Source organism: Palaemon carinicauda, unplaced genomic scaffold (genome assembly GCF_036898095.1).
Source record: "Palaemon carinicauda isolate YSFRI2023 unplaced genomic scaffold, ASM3689809v2 scaffold493, whole genome shotgun sequence".
NCBI classification, from domain to species: Eukaryota; Metazoa; Arthropoda; class Malacostraca; order Decapoda; family Palaemonidae; genus Palaemon; species Palaemon carinicauda.
Window position 1 is genome coordinate 15,190 of NW_027171754.1, and position 19,357 is coordinate 34,546.

At 41.3% G+C, this 19,357-nt stretch overlaps 1 long non-coding RNA gene across 1 annotated transcript; it reads left to right on the forward strand.

Annotated features, from left to right (window-relative positions):
- Positions 1–282: 282 nt before the first annotated feature.
- LOC137637020 (uncharacterized) lies at positions 283–18,804 on the forward strand. The gene is made up of 3 exons (XR_011043355.1): positions 283–379; positions 14,696–14,813; positions 18,591–18,804. It is a non-coding gene; the product is annotated as an uncharacterized lncRNA (long non-coding RNA).
- The last annotated feature ends 553 nt before the right edge of the window (positions 18,805–19,357 follow it).

The window sequence follows — 19,357 nt, forward strand, 5'->3', positions numbered from 1 at the left end:
ATATTTTGATTATTCCAATGTAGATATTATAAAGAAACTTCTAGAATCTCTAGAATATAAAACCATTAGAAGCGTTCATTGCAGCTTATATTTATCCTGGTCATATATCTTTAGAATTATATGTAAAAGTCCTATGATAATAATTCTAATATATCAAATATTTAATAATATAATAATTTTAGTGTCTATATGGCACCTTAATTTGATTTGTTCAAAGAAATATTAAATAATATTATAATAAATGACACTTTACTTCGCATGTCAATGACAGTGACGTCACTTGACAGACTAAAAATGGCTGCCTGAGAAAAGAACGTCTGCCGACACTTTCCTCTGTATTTGTTTATTTATTTGTGTGTTCGGTTTAATAATTGATTTGGTAAGTCATTTTTTATCATGTACTGTATTTAGGGCTTCATATTTAAGCAAGCACTACCTTAAATATGCCGTTTTAATTGAAGGAGTTCAGGTTATTAGCTAGTGGTACTGGGACTCGAGGTTACCCTAGGCCAAAGCATGGCCCCATTTAGTATTTGTAATCTCTGGTTATAATTAAGGTAATCCAAAGTCAGCCTATTTGCTTGTGTTCGTTGCTATGCCACAGGATAAATCTGGGCCGTAACTATTCTTAGAAGGTTAGTGTGGGTGGAAAGCGAATGTGAAATATGGCCATTTTTGTAGAAAATGGTAATATTTCGGTAGAATCCCACCCAGCGTTTTTTTTTTTTTTACAGATATTTTCGAATATTTTCGGAGCCTTTGTATATCAGCGGCCAGTTCCTCATGCGTTGATTGAAAATGGACATCGACTAACCTAAACTTTCTCCCTTAACCTAACCTACAAGACGTGTCCTTACTTATATACCTAACGGGTTGGCACCCCCCCCCCCCCTTCTGCGACACCACTTACACTGCCATATTCAAAGTTAGAAAATGCATATAAGTGGCCGCTATTATAGACACCCCAATATTTTCTGGTAAACAACATAGAAAAAAAAAAACTTACCAATACTTTTACGCCTGCCACAACCAATTACATAAACAACAAAATGAGAAATTTTTGGCAAATGTTGGTTTGCTGTGTGATCAGAATAAAGTCTCCCACCATCACCGATCTGTAGTTGGCGAGTGAGGATGAAAACTGATCAAACCAAAAGATATGAGTGGTAATATTTTGATAGAGTCCCAGCCATTTTGCATGAAAAAAATTATTTTTTTTAATTTTCTCATTATTTTATAGTGTTCTAATGTTATTACCTTCTGCAAATGTATAGTTTTCCAATTACCACCACCCAACAGTAATTTTGGGAACTCCAGGTGGGTTAATGAAAAGTAACGAATTACGGAAGAGAATAACGGCAGAAACCAACAAAACATAAAGAAAACTTAACAAAAAAAAAAAAGTTTTCATGCAAGAGTACGAGGAGGAACTACCCTAACGAAAGCTATCGTGAGCCAGTTTTCTTCCGAGCCCCATTTTCTATCGAACGTTATGGTAAACTTTCCTAAATACTTATGTCTAGGAGTATGTTGGTTAATGAACTAACGCTGATTCCGAGCCCCATTTTCTATCGAACGTTACTTGGCAAACTTCTCTAAATACTTATGTCTAGGAGTATGTTGGTTAATGAGCTAACACTGATTATTCTCATACTGATCTTTGCTCAGCCTTGGCTCGCTTCACTCGCAATTAAATATTACGTTACCACCTAATTTGGCAAGCGGCACATATTGCACTATGCACGTTCGACGCGTCGGCATGCCTTAGTATACACTGATCCTTAAATCTATAATGGCTTACCTTAATAGAGTCGGAGTTAGAATACCCTAAATCGGGAGTAAAAACTGGCGCGACGTTTTGAGGTGCCCCGCTGGGTCCTGCTTGTTCAGTAAGGCCAGTAGATCCTGGGTCCCGGTTATGGCGGATGGCCACTCGGTCCTGCGTGAAAATTTATAAATTTCTTCATTGTTAAGAAATAGGTAGTAGGTTGGCCTGGGCACAGACCGCCCGTTGAGATACTACCGCTAGAGAGTTATGGGGTCCTTTGACTGGCCAGACAGTACTGTACTACATAGAACCCTTCTCTCTGGTTACGGTTCTTTCCCTTTGCCTACACAGACACCGAATAGTCTGGCCTATTCTTTACAGATTCTCCTCTGTCCTCATACACCTGACAACACTGAGATTGCCAAATAATTCTTCTTTACCCAAGGGGTTAACTACTGTACTCTAATTGTTCAGTGGCTACTTTCCTCTTGGTAAGGGTAGAAGAGACACTTCAGCTATGGTAAGCATCTCTTCTAGAAGGACACTCCAAAATCAAACTATTGTTCTTTAGTCATGGTAGTGCCATAGCCTCTGTACCATGGTCTTCCACTGTCTTGGGTTAGAGTTCTCTTGCTTGAGGGTACACTTAGGCACACTTCTATCTAGTTTCTCTTCCTCTTGTTTTGTTAAATTTGTTATAGTTTTTTATAGGAAATATTTATTTCAATGTTGTTACTATACTTAAAATATTTTATTTTTCTTTTATTTCCTTTCCTCACTGGGCTATTTTCCCTGTTGGGGTCCCTGGGCCTATAGCATCCTGCTTTTCCAACTAGGGATGTAGCTTAGCATTTAATAATAATAATAATAGCATAATAGCTTCGTGTGCAATAATTTCACAACTTGTACGAAGGGTCGCCATAACTGAAGTAAAGACCCCGGTCAAGCGGTGCGAGGCCAAGGCAAGCCAGGCTTTGTGATTTGTAAATAAGCGGGCTACCACGGATATGCATGAATACCATTTTCCATCAAGGACCAATCAAATAGTGTGATTATAATGTATCTAGATTCTGATTGGCCGATTTATTTCCTATGTTCTTTGTTCCTTTGCAATGGATTTCGCACAATATGCCCAAACTTCAAGAGAAAACTGGAATTGGGCCAAAAAAACGGCAAGGGGTTAACCTTGGTGTTTTGCCCTCTTTTTCTAAATATTTTTTTGCTCGCAATGTTGCTAAATTGCAGTATAATAGGGATTTATTGCAATGTATGGCCATTTCCCATGTTCTTTGTTCCTTTGCAATGGATTTCGCAAAATATGACCAAATTTCAAGAGAAAACTGGAATTAGGCTAAAATAACGGCAAGGGGTTAACCTTGGTGTTTTGCCCTCTTTTAGGTCAAGCAAAACGTGAGAGAACGAAACATTTTCTCACGCACGTGCAGTAAGGTCAAGGATAAATGCATCAAGGTCAAAATCCCTCCAAAATCTAATACCCAATAGAAATATATTAGTAGACACTAGTGTTTCCATTGGAGCACCAAGATAAGTGGGTGGAGCTTACTGCGCATTCAGATGAAAATTATCAGTGTGCAAAGAGTTGGAGTTTGATAGAATAGGGACAAACGTATGGAGTAACGGAGCTACTCTCTGTGTCATTGTCACTGAAGATGAATAAGGGACTTAGAAATTTTTTTTTTAATTACTGTGTTTTTTTTTTTTATTGTCTAATTATGTATTTGCACCGATGTATTGATAAGAATTTTTTTTTCTTACGTATTTTACTAGACAAAAATATGAATAACAAAAACGCTGGGTGGGATTCTGTCGAAATGATACCCGAGTAAAGACATTTCCGAGGTTTTTGTCCTACTGTAAACTAGAAACAGCTGCATTTGTTATTAGGCCTATTAGGCATGTTAACCCTTTTACCCCCAAAGGACGTACTGGTACGTTTCACAAAACTCATCCCTTCACCCCCATGGACATACCGGTACGTCCTTGCAAAAAACTGATATTTACATTTTTTTTTTTTTTTTTTTTGCATATTTTTGATAATTTTTTGAGAAACTTCAGGCATTTTCCAAGAGAATGAGATCAACCTGGCCTCTCTATGACGAAAATTAAGGCTGTTAGGGCAATTTAAAAAAAAATATACTGCAAAATGTGCTTGAAAAAAAAATAACCCCTGAGGGTTAAGGGTTGGAAAGTTCCTAATAGCCTTGGGGGTAAAAGGGTTAAGCGATAGCCATTCAATTCTCCCCCCCCCCTCTCTCTCTCTGTTCATGCTAGAATGAAATTTTTTTTTTTCATTTTTGCAATTGAACTATACTTATATAACCAACAGAAATCTGTCATAATCATTCACTGTAACAATCTTCAAATATGTCATTAATAGTTCACTGTGAAAAATCTGTCTCTAATCATTCACTGTGAGAAATCTGTCATAATTATTCACTGTAAGAAATCTCTCATTAATTGGCCACTTTAAGAAATCTGTCATAATCATTCACTGTGAGAAATCTGTCATTAATTCACTGTGAGAAATCAGTCACTGTAAGAAATCTGTCACTTAACATTCACTGTAAGAAATCTTCCAATCTGTCAGTAATAATTCACAGTAAGAATCTGTCATTAATCGGCCACTTTAAGAAATCTGTCATAATCATTCACTCTAAATCAAGATACCATCCAGGATTATGTAATATTAATCTAACTATTTCATCTGTCAGTTTGTCTGTGGTATTCAGGGTCCAAAGAATAGGTATCGTGCGATATTACGTCTTGGATGATACATTCCCGGTCAGTCGTAAGAAAGTTTGAGTACGGCATAGGAGGATGTGTTGGTTTTCTCTGATACCGAGCTGTAATATAATAGGTATTGTATTATAGTACAGTATAGTACAATATCCCCAATGAAGAAAAGAATAAGTGTTCCTCTTGTATTTGTTACTTTTAACAGTTGCCATGGAAAGGGGACATCTGCATTTTCCAAGTTATAGACAATTTAAAGTTCTAGAAGTTATGAATGAAAAACCACATTTTAGAAAGGATTAAAATGCAAGGTTATGAGAACTTGAGGTTCCCCTCCTCACCTAACCTACCGTAGGACTTATGTCCATATTTTGGTTGGGGACTTAGACCTCTGTGTCCTTAGCTTGTCTTAGTTCACAACCCCGTTTACTTCCCTTCTGAAACTTCTTCAGACGTATCTCTTGGTTTAACCTATCCGTAAGACTTGAATAGTACGATTTTACATTGATGAATATGGCCGAAGTATTTAAAAACCCATAAAATCACCAATAACATCTCTTCACTAAAAGGGAAATGGCCAATTCTCTGGAATGAAATATATTACTCAATTTGGTAGCATGGCTCTCCAAAATGTTTGACGTCTTCAAAAAAAACAAAATAACACTGAGCTACGAAAAACACGTCCTAACGTTCACGGGTGCTAACAAGGAATGCTGGGAGAAGGTTAGGTAGTGGTGGTGGTGGTGGGGGGGTGGGGGGGGTTTAGCTGCAGTGAACGACACCTTGTAGTAACGGGGTATTTTGAGGAGGGAGAAGTCTAATTGGAAAGGGATCTCTGGTAGTGGTATCACTCGCCCCAGTTTTAATACCGATACCCTTTAGGGGTGAGCGAGGTGGATATACTCCTAGCATTCCATGCAACTTTTTTCTCTGGTATATTTAGCAGTATTTATACCTTTGAAATGGTGCTTTAAGGAGCATTTCACGGAGCGACACAGGTTGATCCCAGAAAACTCATCTTGTCTAGATGAGTATCAAAGTTGAACAGTTTTGGCATTTGGTGTCGGAGGCAGAGCTAACATTAGATCTGGAAGTAAGAGATCGGCCAAGAAGAAGTCACGTGGCAAAAACTTGTTTGGAGATTGAAAATGTCGGCCAGTACTAATTTTTCAATATTAGACTTAGCCGGTGATTATATAAGCTGCAACTCTGTTGCTCGACAGAAAACTCTACGTTCAAAATACGCCAGCGATCGCTATGCAGGTAGGGGGTGTACATCAACAGCGCCATCTGTCGAGCAGGTACTCAGTACTCAATGTAAACACAGAACCAATTTTCTCTCTGTCGGGCTACCGGCAAGACCTACTAATACGCTGTTACTAACTGGATTTGTTTTCACAACTATTTGGTGAAGTACACTATTCTAGTTTTGAGCTTTCGCTATGCAGGTGTTTTATCTTCATCTCAAAACTTGAACTCGTTTTGGATAGATTTAATTAGGGTGACAAAGAGAGTATGGACTCTCACTTTTAAATGGCCGACCCTTCCCTTAGACGGAAGTGTGTTTAGGTTTTTAGTAATTTTGCTTAACACGTTATAGATCTATATATTTTATATCTCTCCGCCTTTATTAGGCCTCTTCGATTAACTTTCCATTTATTATAAACATATAAAGATAATTTTTATGTTTTGTTTATATGCGACCTTTCCTGATAGTAGGCGGTCCTAACTTGGAACCGAAGTTAATCAACGTTGAGCCCGTTATATCGTATTTAGCCTTTAAAGAATTTAAAACTTTTTAAATTTGTTTTATGAAAGAATTTCTTTGATAGTCTTCGTACTGTTTTCAAAGATGAACTAACGTTTAGTTTTTTATGCTATGCAGTTGTTGACGTTCAGGACGTTCAACATGCGCTCTATCGTTACGATAGAGAGAGAGTGTATCACGGTTTCACTTTGCAGTAAGAGTAAATCGATTCTGATGTTTTGTTCATTCTTTCTTAGCTTAAATGTTTTAAATTCTAATTTAAAGGAACTTTTTATTTGGAAAACCTTTCAGTTTTTTCCTTTAGTCAAATAACATGTTTTTTTGACGATATATAATTGGGCTCTTCTCTTAGGTGCGAAATCAATAGAGAAAGAGAGAGAGAGATAGAGACGGAGGGAGAGAGAGGAGAGAAAACGTTCCGTTCAAGCGGGTAACGTTTTTCTCGTGTTACTCTCGTCCCTAGTCGCTGTACGGGGAAGAAGGTAAAACGTTTCTAGGGTTTTATTCTTGTCCCCAGGCTATGTGCGGTGAGAGATTGTAAACGTAGTTTATTTGAACTAGTGTTTAGTCTCTTTCCCAGCCACTGATTTTTTTTATCTTTATATATGTTTTCTGTTTTTTGCTAGTATTAATGAGCTGCATTATACGACTGATTTTGCAATTACTACCTTTTAATGAGGGTAGAATTGCGTGTTTCAGGTAGAAATCAGTAAAAGTTTCGATTTCAGTGTAATAAGTGCAAAACAGAAAATCGAAGTGATAAAGTGATATGCGCAAACTGTTACAGTGTTGCGTCCGAGGGTTCGTCTGTTCGTGCCTGTCGTTCACCTAGTCCGGGACCTCTTGCAAGCTCCCAAGCCCAGGGGAGAAGTAATGTCGAACGACTTATGGGTTCGTCAGGCCTTGATCAACGAACAGACGTTTCCCTCCGTGGTTTCGGGCGTATCTACCCAAGATCGCCCCACCCACACAAAGACGAGAGAGCCCATTTATTTCTCGTCTGCGGAAGAGGTTTCTCGTAAGAAACCATGGACCAAGGTCTCGCAGCTTATTAAGCGCAAGTCGGTCCCTTCCGCGCAAGTCCAACGGCCCAGTTGTAGCCACTGGGTCAGTTCGGACTCGCTGCAGTCTTCCGACGACTGCTCACCTCCTAAGAGAGGCAAAGCGGTACCGCATCAGGCAGTCACACCGTCTGTTGCCGCACCTGCTCCTGTAGACCCTAAGTGGTCTTTGCTGCAGACCATGCAGTCTCAGTTAACGTCATTGATGCGGGACTTTCGTGCGGAGAAGGTTGACACTGCACCAACCTCTAGCCTACAACTAACACGGTTGTGCGTCCTGTGGACGCTGAGGCGACCTTCTGCCGCACTCCAGCTGAGAGAGTCCTGCCACCCATGCGTTCCAGTGTTCCCTGCCAGCCGCATGTTGACGTTCAGTAACGCACGGAACCTTCCGTTGACGTTCGCGAGGTACAACAACAGTCTAAGTTGTTTTGTTTTGACGCGGTGCGTCAACCTCCGCATTCTAGAGTTGTTTTGACTGCTCAGTATAGACAGTCAAAGCAGTCTCGAGTGAACACTGTATGTCCTCACGCACCTGTTGTGGTTGACAGTTCAGTTGTTGACAGTTCACAGACTGTCAAGCAGTTACATGACGTTGCCTTCTGGTCTGCTACTAATGCACCAGTGAGAGACTCACTGAGGTAACCTAGCTTTTATCGGACAAGGTTCCTGTAGATGAGAAAGTGCTGTTCTCCCTCCTACTGATATTCCCTTGAGGACTCTGTCATTTGGAGTGGAGCCTTAAGCTGCTTAGCCTCCTATGGACTTTAATTAAATCATGATGATTTTTTAAGGATCTTCGTCTGGATCTTGTAACTGCTGCTCCTCGTTCGCCTAAACGTCAGAACTTACACTAGGCCTAGCTACTTCGAAGCCGTTGTTTTTAAGCTAGTGCTCTCTCGCTCTCCTAGAGAGCGTTACGTTGGCTAGGCGACTGGTTTTTGCACCAGGAGGAGTTTTAGGGATACAGCCTTTGATTTCCCTTCTTTTAAACTGGCTTATAGAGCGAGAGTCTGATAGGACACGAGAGAAGTTCTCGGCTTGGGAGTTCATGCCTCTGCCCAGATAGACTTCTCAATTCTGGTAGACTCGCCCTGGCGCCTAGCCAGGAGACGCTCCAAGTTGTTTACAGGTCAACTTCTCAACTTTTGTCGAGCCTTTGAAGTTTTGCTGTACTATTATGTCACACATAACAAGGCTTTCAGGGATGGTAAATGGTTCCGCCTCAGTCGCTAACCCCGTCTGTTGCCACACCTGCTCCCGTAGACCCTAAATGGGCTTTGCTGCAAGACATGCAGTCCAAGCTTGCGTCCTTGATAGAGGACTTAAATGCGGAGAAGAACCTTCTGGCCAACAACCTTCCAACCGGTTGGTTGTGCGCCCTGTTGACGCTGAGGTAACCTACTCGCGTCTGCCAGTTGAGGTGGTTCCTCCTTCGGGCCAACAACCTTCCAACCGGTCGGTTGTGCGCCCTGTTGACGCTGAGGTAACCTACTCGCGTCTGCCAGTTGAGGTGGTTCCTCCACCGATGCGACCCAGTGTGGGTTGCCAGTCGCACGTTGACGTTAAGCGACGCTCGGAGGTGGTTGTTGACGTTCAGGACGTTCAACAACCAGCAGAGGTGACTTGTTGTGACGCAGTGCGTCAACCTCAGCAACCCGGTAGGGTGTTGACTGCACAACCCAGACAGTCTAGACAGTTCGGGTTGACGCTGTACTTCCTCGCGCACCCATGGTTGTTGACAGTTCACAGACTGTGCAGCAGTTCCATGATATTGCGTCCGGCTCCGTCACGCATCCACCAGTGCGACCGGATTCAGCGAGTCAGATGTTGCCCACTCCGTTGCCGTTTCCTCATCAGTTTCGGATGAGGAACCCTCTGATGAGGACGTTGCTGAACAAGACGATCAGCCCCCAGCCCTGCTATCCATCCAGAAGATGCTGAAGAAGGAACGCTGCCCAGTCAGGCTGTGGATGAGTCTGGTAGGGACACTGTCATCCGTGGATCAATTTGTGTCACTAGGAAGACTACACCTCCGTCCTCTTCTATACCATCTAGCTTTTCACTGGAAAAAGGACAAGACGCTAGAAGCGGTCTCGATCCCGGTTTCCGGAAAGATAAAGTCTTGTCTGACTTGGTGAAAGGACTATATCAACCTTAGAGAGGGTCTTCCCCTGACTGTTCAGACTCCCAACCACGTTCTCTTCTCGGACGCATCGGACGTAGGCTGGGGTGCGACATTAGACGGTAGGGAATGCTCGGGATTATGGAACTCGAGTCAAAGGACAATGCATTTCAACTGCAAGGAGCTACTGGCAGTACGTCTGACCTGGAAAAGCTTCAGGTCTCTCCTTCAAGGCAAAGTGGTGGAGGTGAACTCGGACAACACCACGGCTTTGGCGTACATCTCCAAGCAAGGAGGGACCTACTCTCTGACATTGTACGAGATCGCAAGGGACCTCCTCACCTGGTCAAAAGGTCTAGACATATCACTAGTAACGAGGTTCATCCAAGGCAACTTGAATGTCATGGCAGATTGTCTCAGTCGGAAGGGACAAATAATTCCAACAGAATGGACCCTCCACAAGGATGTATGCAAGAGACTGTGGGCCACCTGGGGCCAGCCAACCATAGATCTCTTCGCAACCTCGATGACCAAGAGGCTCCCAATATTTTGCTCACCAATCCCGGACCCAGCAGCAGTTCATATAGATGCCTTTCTACTAGATTGGTCACATCTAGATCTATATGCATTCCCTCCGTTCAAGATTGTCAACAAGGTACTGCAGAAGTTCGCCTCTCACGAAGGGACAAGGTTGACGCTAGTTGCTTCCCTCTGGCCCGCGAGAGAATGGTTCACCGAGGTACTTCGATGGCTAGTAGACGTTCCCAGAACACTTCCCCTAAGGGTGGACCTTCTACGTCAGCCACGCGTAAAGAAGGTACACCAAGGCCTCCACGCTCTTCGTCTGACTGCCTTCAGACTATCGAAAGACTCTCGAGAGCTAGAGGCTTTTCGAAGGAGGCAGCCAGTGCGATTGCTAGAGCAAGGAGAACATCCACCCTTAGAGTCTACCAATCGAAGTGGGAAATCTTCCGAAACTGGTGCAAGTCAGTATCCGTATCCTCGACCAGTACCTCTGTAACTCAAATAGCTGACTTCCTCTTATATCTGAGGAAAGAACGATCTCTTTCAGCTCCCACTATCAAGGGTTACAGAAGCATGTTGGCATCAGTCTTCCGTCACAGAGGCTTAGATCTTTCCAACAATAAAGATCTACAGGACCTCCTTAAGTCTTTTGAGACCACGAAGGAGCGTCGTTTGGTTACACCTGGTTGGAATTTAGACGTGGTACTAAGATTCCTTATGTCAGACAGGTTCGAACCGCTACAATCAGCCTCCCTGAAAGATCTCACCTTAAAGACTCTTTTCCTGGTATGCTTAGCCACAGCTAAAAGAGTCAGTGAGATTCATGCCTTCAGCAAGAACATCGGATTCTCATCCGAAACGGCTACATGTTCTACAACTTGGTTTTCTAGCCAAACACGAGCTGCCTTCTCGGCCTTGGCCAATATCGTTCGATATTCCAAACTTATCGTATGGTTGGAAATGAACTAGAAAGAGTCTTATGTCCTGTAAGAGCTCTTAAGTTCTATTTAAAAACCTTTACGAGGCCCGTCTGAAGCTTTATGGTGTTCAGTTAAGAAACCATCTTTGCCTATGTCAAAGAATGCCTTATCCTATTTTATCAGACTGTTAATACGAGAAGCTCATTCCCATCTGAATGAGGAAGACCAAGCTTTGCTGAAGGTAAGGACACACGAAGTTAGAGCTGTCGCAACTTCCGTGGCCTTTAAACAAAATAGATCTCTGCAAAGTATAATCGACGCAACCTATTGGAAAAGCAAGTCAGTGTTCGCGTCTTTTTATCTTAATGTCCAGTCTCTTTACGAGAACTGCTACACTCTGGGACCATTCGTAGCAACGAGTGCCGTAGTGGGTGAGGGCTCAACCACTACAATTCCCTAATTCCATAACCTTTTTAATCTTTCTCTTGAAATGTTTTATTATTGTTTTTGGGTTGTCCGGAAGGCTAAGAAGCCTTTCGCATCCTACTTGATTTGGCGGGTGGTCAAAGTCATTTCTTAAGAAGCGCCTAGATTAGAGGTTTGATGAGGTCCTGTTGTATGGGTTGCAACCCTTGATACTTCAGATCCTAGGGGTCGCTCAGCATCCTAAGAGGATCGCGAGGCTCCGTAAGGAAGACGTACTTAAAAAGGCAGAGTAATTGTTCAAGTCGACTTCCTTACCAGGTACTTATTTATTTTATGTTTGTTATTTTGAATAACTGCTAAAATGAAATACAAAATACTTAGCTCATAATAATGTAAACAAGTAATGCTGGTCTCCACCCACCCCCCTGGGTGTGAATCAGCTTATATAATCACTGGCTAAGTTTAATATTGAAAAATGTTATTTTTATTAATAAAATAAATTTTTGAATATACTTACCCGGTGATTATATATTAAAGGACCCTCCCTTCCTCCCCAATAGAGACCCAGTGGACCGAGGAGAAAATTGGTTCTGTGTTTACATTGAGTACTGAGTACCTGCTCGACAGATGGCGCTGTTGATGTACACCCCCTACCTGCATAGCGATCGCTGGCGTATTTTGAACGTAGAGTTTTCTGTCGAGCAACAGAGTTGCAGCTTATATAATCACCGGGTAAGTATATTCAAAAATTTATTTTATTAATAAAAATAACATATTTCTGAAAAAGGGAAATGAAAGTCGTGAATGGCATGAGGTCTTTTCAAGATCTTCCCTAGTTCAGTGACAAAATGTCGTAACAAATCTTGGTCAGAAGGAGAACATAAAAATAAGTGTCTTAATCAGGTTATTAGTAGCCGCTGACATAAGGTTCGACATAGTAGGATTGAAGAGATTATGCAGTTGTGTGTCATTTCCAACGACCTAACTAATATCGTACTGTAACCATCATAAAACCTATACCGGTACGCTACTCTACAATTCTGTGGCGCAGGTTTGAATCCGCAGCCGACCAGTCAGAGAGGTGGACACTTTGCTATCTGTGTAGACACCTCAGAATTACGTATGTAATCGACAGATAGGTGTTACAGACTAAGACACACACAAGCAAAGCCACTCCATCACCTTCTAAAAACGTATGACGCCTCACACGTCTTGAACTGTCGACCTAACCTCGCCAGAACTCCTCCCTGCCGGAAAGAAGAACACTGGTGACTGGTACAACATATACTATTATTATTATTATTATTATTATTATATGCTAAGCTACAACCCTAGTTGGAAAAGCAGGATGCTATAAGCCCAGGGGCCCCAACAGGGAAAATAGCCCAGTGAGGAAAGGAAATAAGGAAAAATAAAATATTTTAGGAATAGTAACATTATTAAAATAAATATTTCCTATTTAAACTATGAAAACTTTAACAGAACAAGAGGAAGAGAAACTAAATAGAAAAGTGTGCTAGAGTGTACCCTCAAGCAAGAGAACTCTAACCCAAGGCAGTGTAAGACCATGGTACAGAGGCTATGGCACTACCTAAGAATAGAGAACAATGGTTTGATTTTGGAGTGTCCTTCTCCTAGAAGAGCTGCTTACCATAGCTAAAGAGTCTCTTCTACCCTTACCAAGAGGAAAGTAGCCACTGAACAATTACAGGGCAATAGTTAACCCCTTGGGTGAAGAAGAATTGTCAAGCAGGGCTGCCAATCGGGACTTGGGTCTACCCCATAGCCAAAGCAAGTCCTTCAAAAAGAAGGTAGCTGTGCTTACCCCATACAATATGAAAAAAAAAACATGTTAAGAGACGAAGGGATAAGTACGGTAATGAATTACAAGATTAAAAGCGAAATCGATACCTGGTTAATTTTGAAGGCAATTTGTTAAGGTGTATAGGCTGCCACAAATGTGGCTTAGGCTTATTGTGCAATGTCATCAAATTGAAATTCTCTTATTTGCCATCTTTACTAGAGTCATTCTAGATAACTTGAATGTTCTTTTGTTACCTCCGCCAAGGAGTCAGGAGATGGTTATGTTTGCACCGTTATTTGTCTGTTTCTTTGTGTGTGAACAACTTTCAGCGATTAATGTTATGTTGAGATGTGGAAGTAATTCAATGTTGAAAGTCCTAGGTTAAAGGTCAAGGTTGAGCAAAAGGTCGTTTGTGGGAGGACAACCTCCTGGCCACAATTTTTATGAGGAGTGATACTTTCAGCAATTAATTGATATTTTGAGACGTGAAAGTGATACAATTTTTGAAAGTCCTACCTAGAGGTCAAGGTTAAGGTTGAGGAAAGATCTAGAAATAAGCTGCCGTGGCGGAGGTCTGTGTGTTTCTTAGTGCCGATCTAGCTTTCTTCCTGAAATGCAATTAAGTTTTGAAGGAAGCTGATTTTGCTCTTTTGTTTATTCTTTTGGATTATGCAGTAAGCCAAGAAGTAACAGTACATCAGGTAGCAATGGGCTGTGCCTCTCTTTAAAGTAATTCATTATTTTATTTAGAATTTCAATCCTTCATAACATGTACATCGATTCCGACCTTTTGTTCATTTTGAAGTATAATTATCGTTGCTGTACCAGCGAAAGGACACCAGCAATTATTTGCCATAATTTCTCTTGTCATAATTGGGTGGTGATAATGACAGTCTGTCACTTAAAATGATTAATGTCACCACCTTGTGTTTACAGATGTAGGTCACATCAGGAGAGTCAAATTGCTACTTATGATGGAAATTTTATTCTTTATGTTGGTTAGACATTAAATAACTCCTCGCATGTGTAGTGTATAATTTATTATTCTGTCATAGGAAACGTTATTAAATGTGATTTTTTTTTACACTACAGTACATTATCCCTTTTACCCCCAGGCTATTTGGAACTTTCCAACCCTTAACCCCCAGGCGTTATTTTTTTTTCACGCACATTTTGCAGTATATTTCTTTTGAATTGCTCTAGTAGCCTTAATTTTTGTCATAGAGAGGTCAGGTTGATCTCATTCTCTTGGAAAATGCCTGAATTTTCTCAAAATTATTAAAAATCTGGAAAAAAAAAAAAAAGTGTAAATAGCAGTTTTTTTGCAAGGACGTACCGGTACATCCAAGGGGGGTAAAGGGATGAGTTTTGTGAAACGTACCAGTACGTCCTTTGGGGGTAAAAGGGTTAAAATTACTTTGCCCATATATGATTAGACATTAAATAACACTCCACTGTCATGGGCAATTTACATGTTATAATTCCATCTTAGGAAATGTGATCAACTGTGAATTTTGTGACCTTTCATTATAATTACTTTGCAGGCTGTGACGCTAGTGAGAAAGGATTTGGACGAATGAACTTGAAATGGCGTGGACAGACTAAGAATGCGTTAATCCAGCAAGATAAGGATTACAAAATTCATATGGAATACAGTAGTTGGTGAGTAATGTAAAAACTTCAATCAGAAAATTTGCATATTGTAGGTGTAGATTGATCTTTCAATTAAGAAAAGCAGTTTTGTGCTTTGAAATGTGAATTTGTTGAATAGCCATCAGAGGTCTTTTATTGTCCTTGTTGCATACAGAGCCAGTGTTAAAGGCAGCCATCAAAGTTAAGGCTTGATAACGAACAAAACCATAGACTTCCCCCTCACGGGAATTATTTATGCTACTGGTTTTCCCAATTCATTACCAAGTTTTTTGTAAAGTCCAGTCTGTTGGTTTGTATTCAGCTAAACCATACCCTTTTTTTCTCCCCGCTGTTCCAACGCAGAAAGAAATCTTCGTCCTTCAAATAGATAATCCTTCAGATTAAGCTGAAATGGCATCTAGTTAATGGCAGTTAGCGCACTTGACTTTGGCCGCTTAGCCAATGGACGTGTTTTTGTTGTCCTTCATTTTTACCTTATTTGTTATCCAAGGACCTGGGCTTATAAAGGACTTGAGGCTGTTTCTATCGGTGACTTTTCTTGGTGTTGAAACAAGTCTGGTAAAGTGCTGTATTGAGTCTGATTTCTTGTTACATTTTGAGAACTTGTTTGTGTCTAATTTCAGGGTTGTCAAAATTAGGGTAATTATTTGCATTATACATACATACATACATATACCAAGGCACTTCCCCCAATTTTGGGGGGTAGCCGACATCAACAAATGAAACAAAAACAAAAAAGGGGACCTCTACTCTCTATGTTCCTCCCCCCTGTGGCCGCGGGGCCATAAAAACAATTAGAATAGCGCCAACGTTATCCCTGCGTGTCGTAAGAGGCGACTAAAAGGGACGGGGCTGGGAACCCCCTCTCCTGTATCTAGATCCTGTGAGACATCGACTATTTGCATTATATTTGAGGTAAATGTAAACTGGAGTGCAACGTACCAGGTAATTGAAGTCATCAAACATAAGGGTATTTCCCCTTCAGAGTACAGTAATTTTGAATGTTCTGCAATGCTTCAACACTGAATACTGTGATGGACTATAACAAGATGAATATGAACTTGTAAAATATAAAAGAAATTATAAATAAAAGTCACTACATTATTGGTCTTCTCTTGCCCAGCGAGTGGTTAGAACATCCCTGACAGATTACTTCCCATATACGCATGGGAGGGACAACATGTACTTGGATTGTATCTACTACCTTTGGTTGGGTGCAGTCATTTATTTTGCTTAAACCTTGAGCTCGATATTCCCAAACAGGCAGGCAGAAGGCAATGAGGTTTCTAATACTGCAGTCACCTTACCAGTGCACCTCTGGATCCAGAAGGAACGTGAAGGAGAGGAACGCACTAGACGTCTTCCAAACAGCTTTCCAGGTCTTTTGGATTAACTCTTCCTTGGAAAAGTTGACTAAGGACCAGTAACCGATCTTTGTTTCAAAAGAAAAATGCCATTTACAGTCTCCTAGCAATAAAACGGCAAGTACAGTAAGGTCTGCTTGCGGGAAAACGGCACGTTCGGTTTGATAGCGGGAAAAGACTTTGCGTGCTAGTTGTTCGGTTTGATAGCGGGAAAAGACTTTGCGTGCTAGTTGTTCGGTTTGATAGCGGGAAAAGACTTTGCGTGCTAGTTGTTCGGTTTGATAGCGGGAAAAGACTTTGCGTGCTAGTTGTTCGGTTTGATAGCGGGAAAAGGACTTTGCATGCTAGTTGTTCGGTTTGATAGCGGGAAAAGGTCTTTGCGTGCTCGTTGTTCGGTTTGATAGCGGGAAAAGGACTTTGCGTGCTCGTTGTTCGGTTTGATAGCGAGAAAAGGACTTTGCGTGCTCGTTGTTCGGTTTGATAGCGGGAAAAGACTTTGCGTGCTCGTTGTTCGGTTTGATAGCGGGAAAAGACTTTGCGTGCTCGTTGTTCGGTTTGATAGCGGGAAAAGACTTTGCGTGCTCGTTGTTCGGTTTCATAGCGGGAAAAGGACTTTGCGTGCTCGTTGTTCGGTTTCATAGCGGGAAAAGGACTTTGCGTGCTCGTTGTTCGGTTTGATAGCGGGAAAAGACTTTGCGTGCTCGTTGTTCGGTTTGATAGCGGGAAAAGACTTTGCGTGCTAGTTGTTCGGTTTGATAGCGGGAAAAGACTTTGCGTGCTAGTTGTTCGGTTTGATAGCGGGAAAAGGACTTTGCGTGCTAGTTGTTCGGTTTGATAGCGGGAAAAGGTCTTTGCGTGCGCGTTGTTCGGTTTGATAGCGGGAAAAGACTTTGCGTGCTAGTTGTTCGGTTTGATAGCGGGAAAAGGACTTTGCGTGCTCGTTGTTCGGTTTGATAGCGGGAAAAGGTCTTTGCGTGCTCGTTGTTCGGTTTGATAGCGGGAAAAGGACTTTGCGTGCTCGTTGTTCGGTTTGATAGCGGGAAAAGGACTTTGCGTGCTCGTTGTTCGGTTTGATAGCGGGAAAAGGACTTTGCGTGCTCGTTGTTCGGTTTGATAGCGGGAAAAGGACTTTGCGTGCTCGTTGTTCGGTTTGATAGCGGGAAAAGGACTTTGCGTGCTCGTTGTTCGGTTTGATAGCAGGAAAAGACTTTGCGTGCTCGTTGAACCTGAATGATATGTACCCCTAGATACCTATCCTTCTGTCCATCAGAATTATCCCTTCCCCATTGTACAGTATAGGCTCTAGTGTTCTGTTCAAAACCAGATCTTCCAACTGCATATTGCCTCGAGCATTCACACTTGCCTTTCTGTTACGTACTAGTTTGAGAATTGCTTCTTGGGATTTTCTCAAGAAATAGCTTGTCCTATCTCCCTCCAGGAGATATTGCTCCAGGACTTGCACAGTTAACCTCCTCTTTCCACGATCTGAAAATCTTATTCAGTCGGTAAACCAGTCCCATGACCAGACAGTAATAGTGGACTGCGTTATGTTAACGCGCTGAACGCTCATTTCAGCAAACGGAAGCAAGTAGCACAGTCGCTCCTGCATGATGAAGAATTTCCGGCTTGAAGGTAACAAAGTGCTCGGAGACTTGTCGTGGGAGAACTCATTCTGCATGGGGTCCCATGCCAGCAGTTGCTCCAGGATTGTTAAAACGTTTGCTAGTAAGAAGCTAGCAATTTCCCTTCCTCCTTGTTTCAGTAGAGCAGGGAATAGGGGAAGATCTGCCTTGGTGGTTGATTGATGATATCCTCTACAAGGCAGTTCCACTCAAACCCCACATCCAGGAATCCTGCCATTCCCTGACAAATCCAAGGACTGTTGGACATGTGGAGTACAGGAACACCTCAGGGTAGTGGTTTATGGAAGTAAATACAGTAATTTTTTTCAACCTACTGGAAATTCAGGCAATACCTTTTGATATCTTCCCAACAGGTTTTGATAAGTCACCTGATAACATTGAAAAACAACAACTCACCTAAATGACTTGGGTCCACGCGAGAGAAAGTGTGCACCACTTGGCTTTTTTGCACCTACTTTGTAGTGCTTTAGATATTCACTTTTTGGTTTTATCTTGCTTGCTGTCCACCTACACGTGTCTCTTTGCTGCCTATGGTAGGCAGAAAAGAAAATTGATTGAAATAATAAGATTTATAATTATATAGTAATGATGATAGTAATATTAAAAATAAAAGAAGTAATATTAAAGATAAAAGTAGGGGTCATCATGTGAATGTTTAAGAATTTATAAAATCTTGAAACACATATGTCAACATTTTATATTTAATGTTGTTAGAATTCCATAAAGTGGTGTGAAGGTTTCCAAATCGTATCTCGGACTAAATGACGACTTCATTTCAGGCTCCCGATGCAGACATCCATCATGTAGGCTACAGTTCAACAGAAGGCATTCGACAAACACCACATGTCATAGATTGCAATTGCTGTAATGAGCTCGCATGTAGGATTTCCGCTTCTCTAGAGGGACGGATGACATTCGTCAAATATAGGAGCAATGTCTGAAAGAAGCATGTACGTATGTGATGCCCCTTCTTTAGTGGTGGAGATTTGGGGTAATATTTACTATAAAAACACTTTCACTTATCTCTATTCAATTATCAATACACAACGAATACCATTTCTTAAAGTACATTCATTTATATTAACCCTTTTACCCCTAAAGGACGTACTGGTAGGTTTCACAAAACTCATCCCTTTACCCCCATGGACGTACCGGTACGTCCTTGCAAAAAACTGATATTGAAATTTTTTTTCATATTTTTGATAATTTTTTGAGAAACTTCAGGCATTTTCCAAGAGAACGAGACCAACCTGACCTCTCTATGACCAAAATTAAGGATGTTAGAGCAATTTAGAAAAAAAATATACTGCAAAATGTGCTTGAAAAAAAAAACAAAAAAACCCTGGGCGTTAAGGGTTGGAAATTTCCAAATAGCCTGGGGGTAAAAGGGTTAAGCTCCAATGTTTACATTTGATAATACTTTAAACTGACCTTAATTTTATATCACAGCTATTATATCCATATTTATTCCTGCATGGATAGAAACCATTGTCCCTTAATAGAGTCATCATTAGAACACAGCTGGAAATGCATGTCAAAATAAATG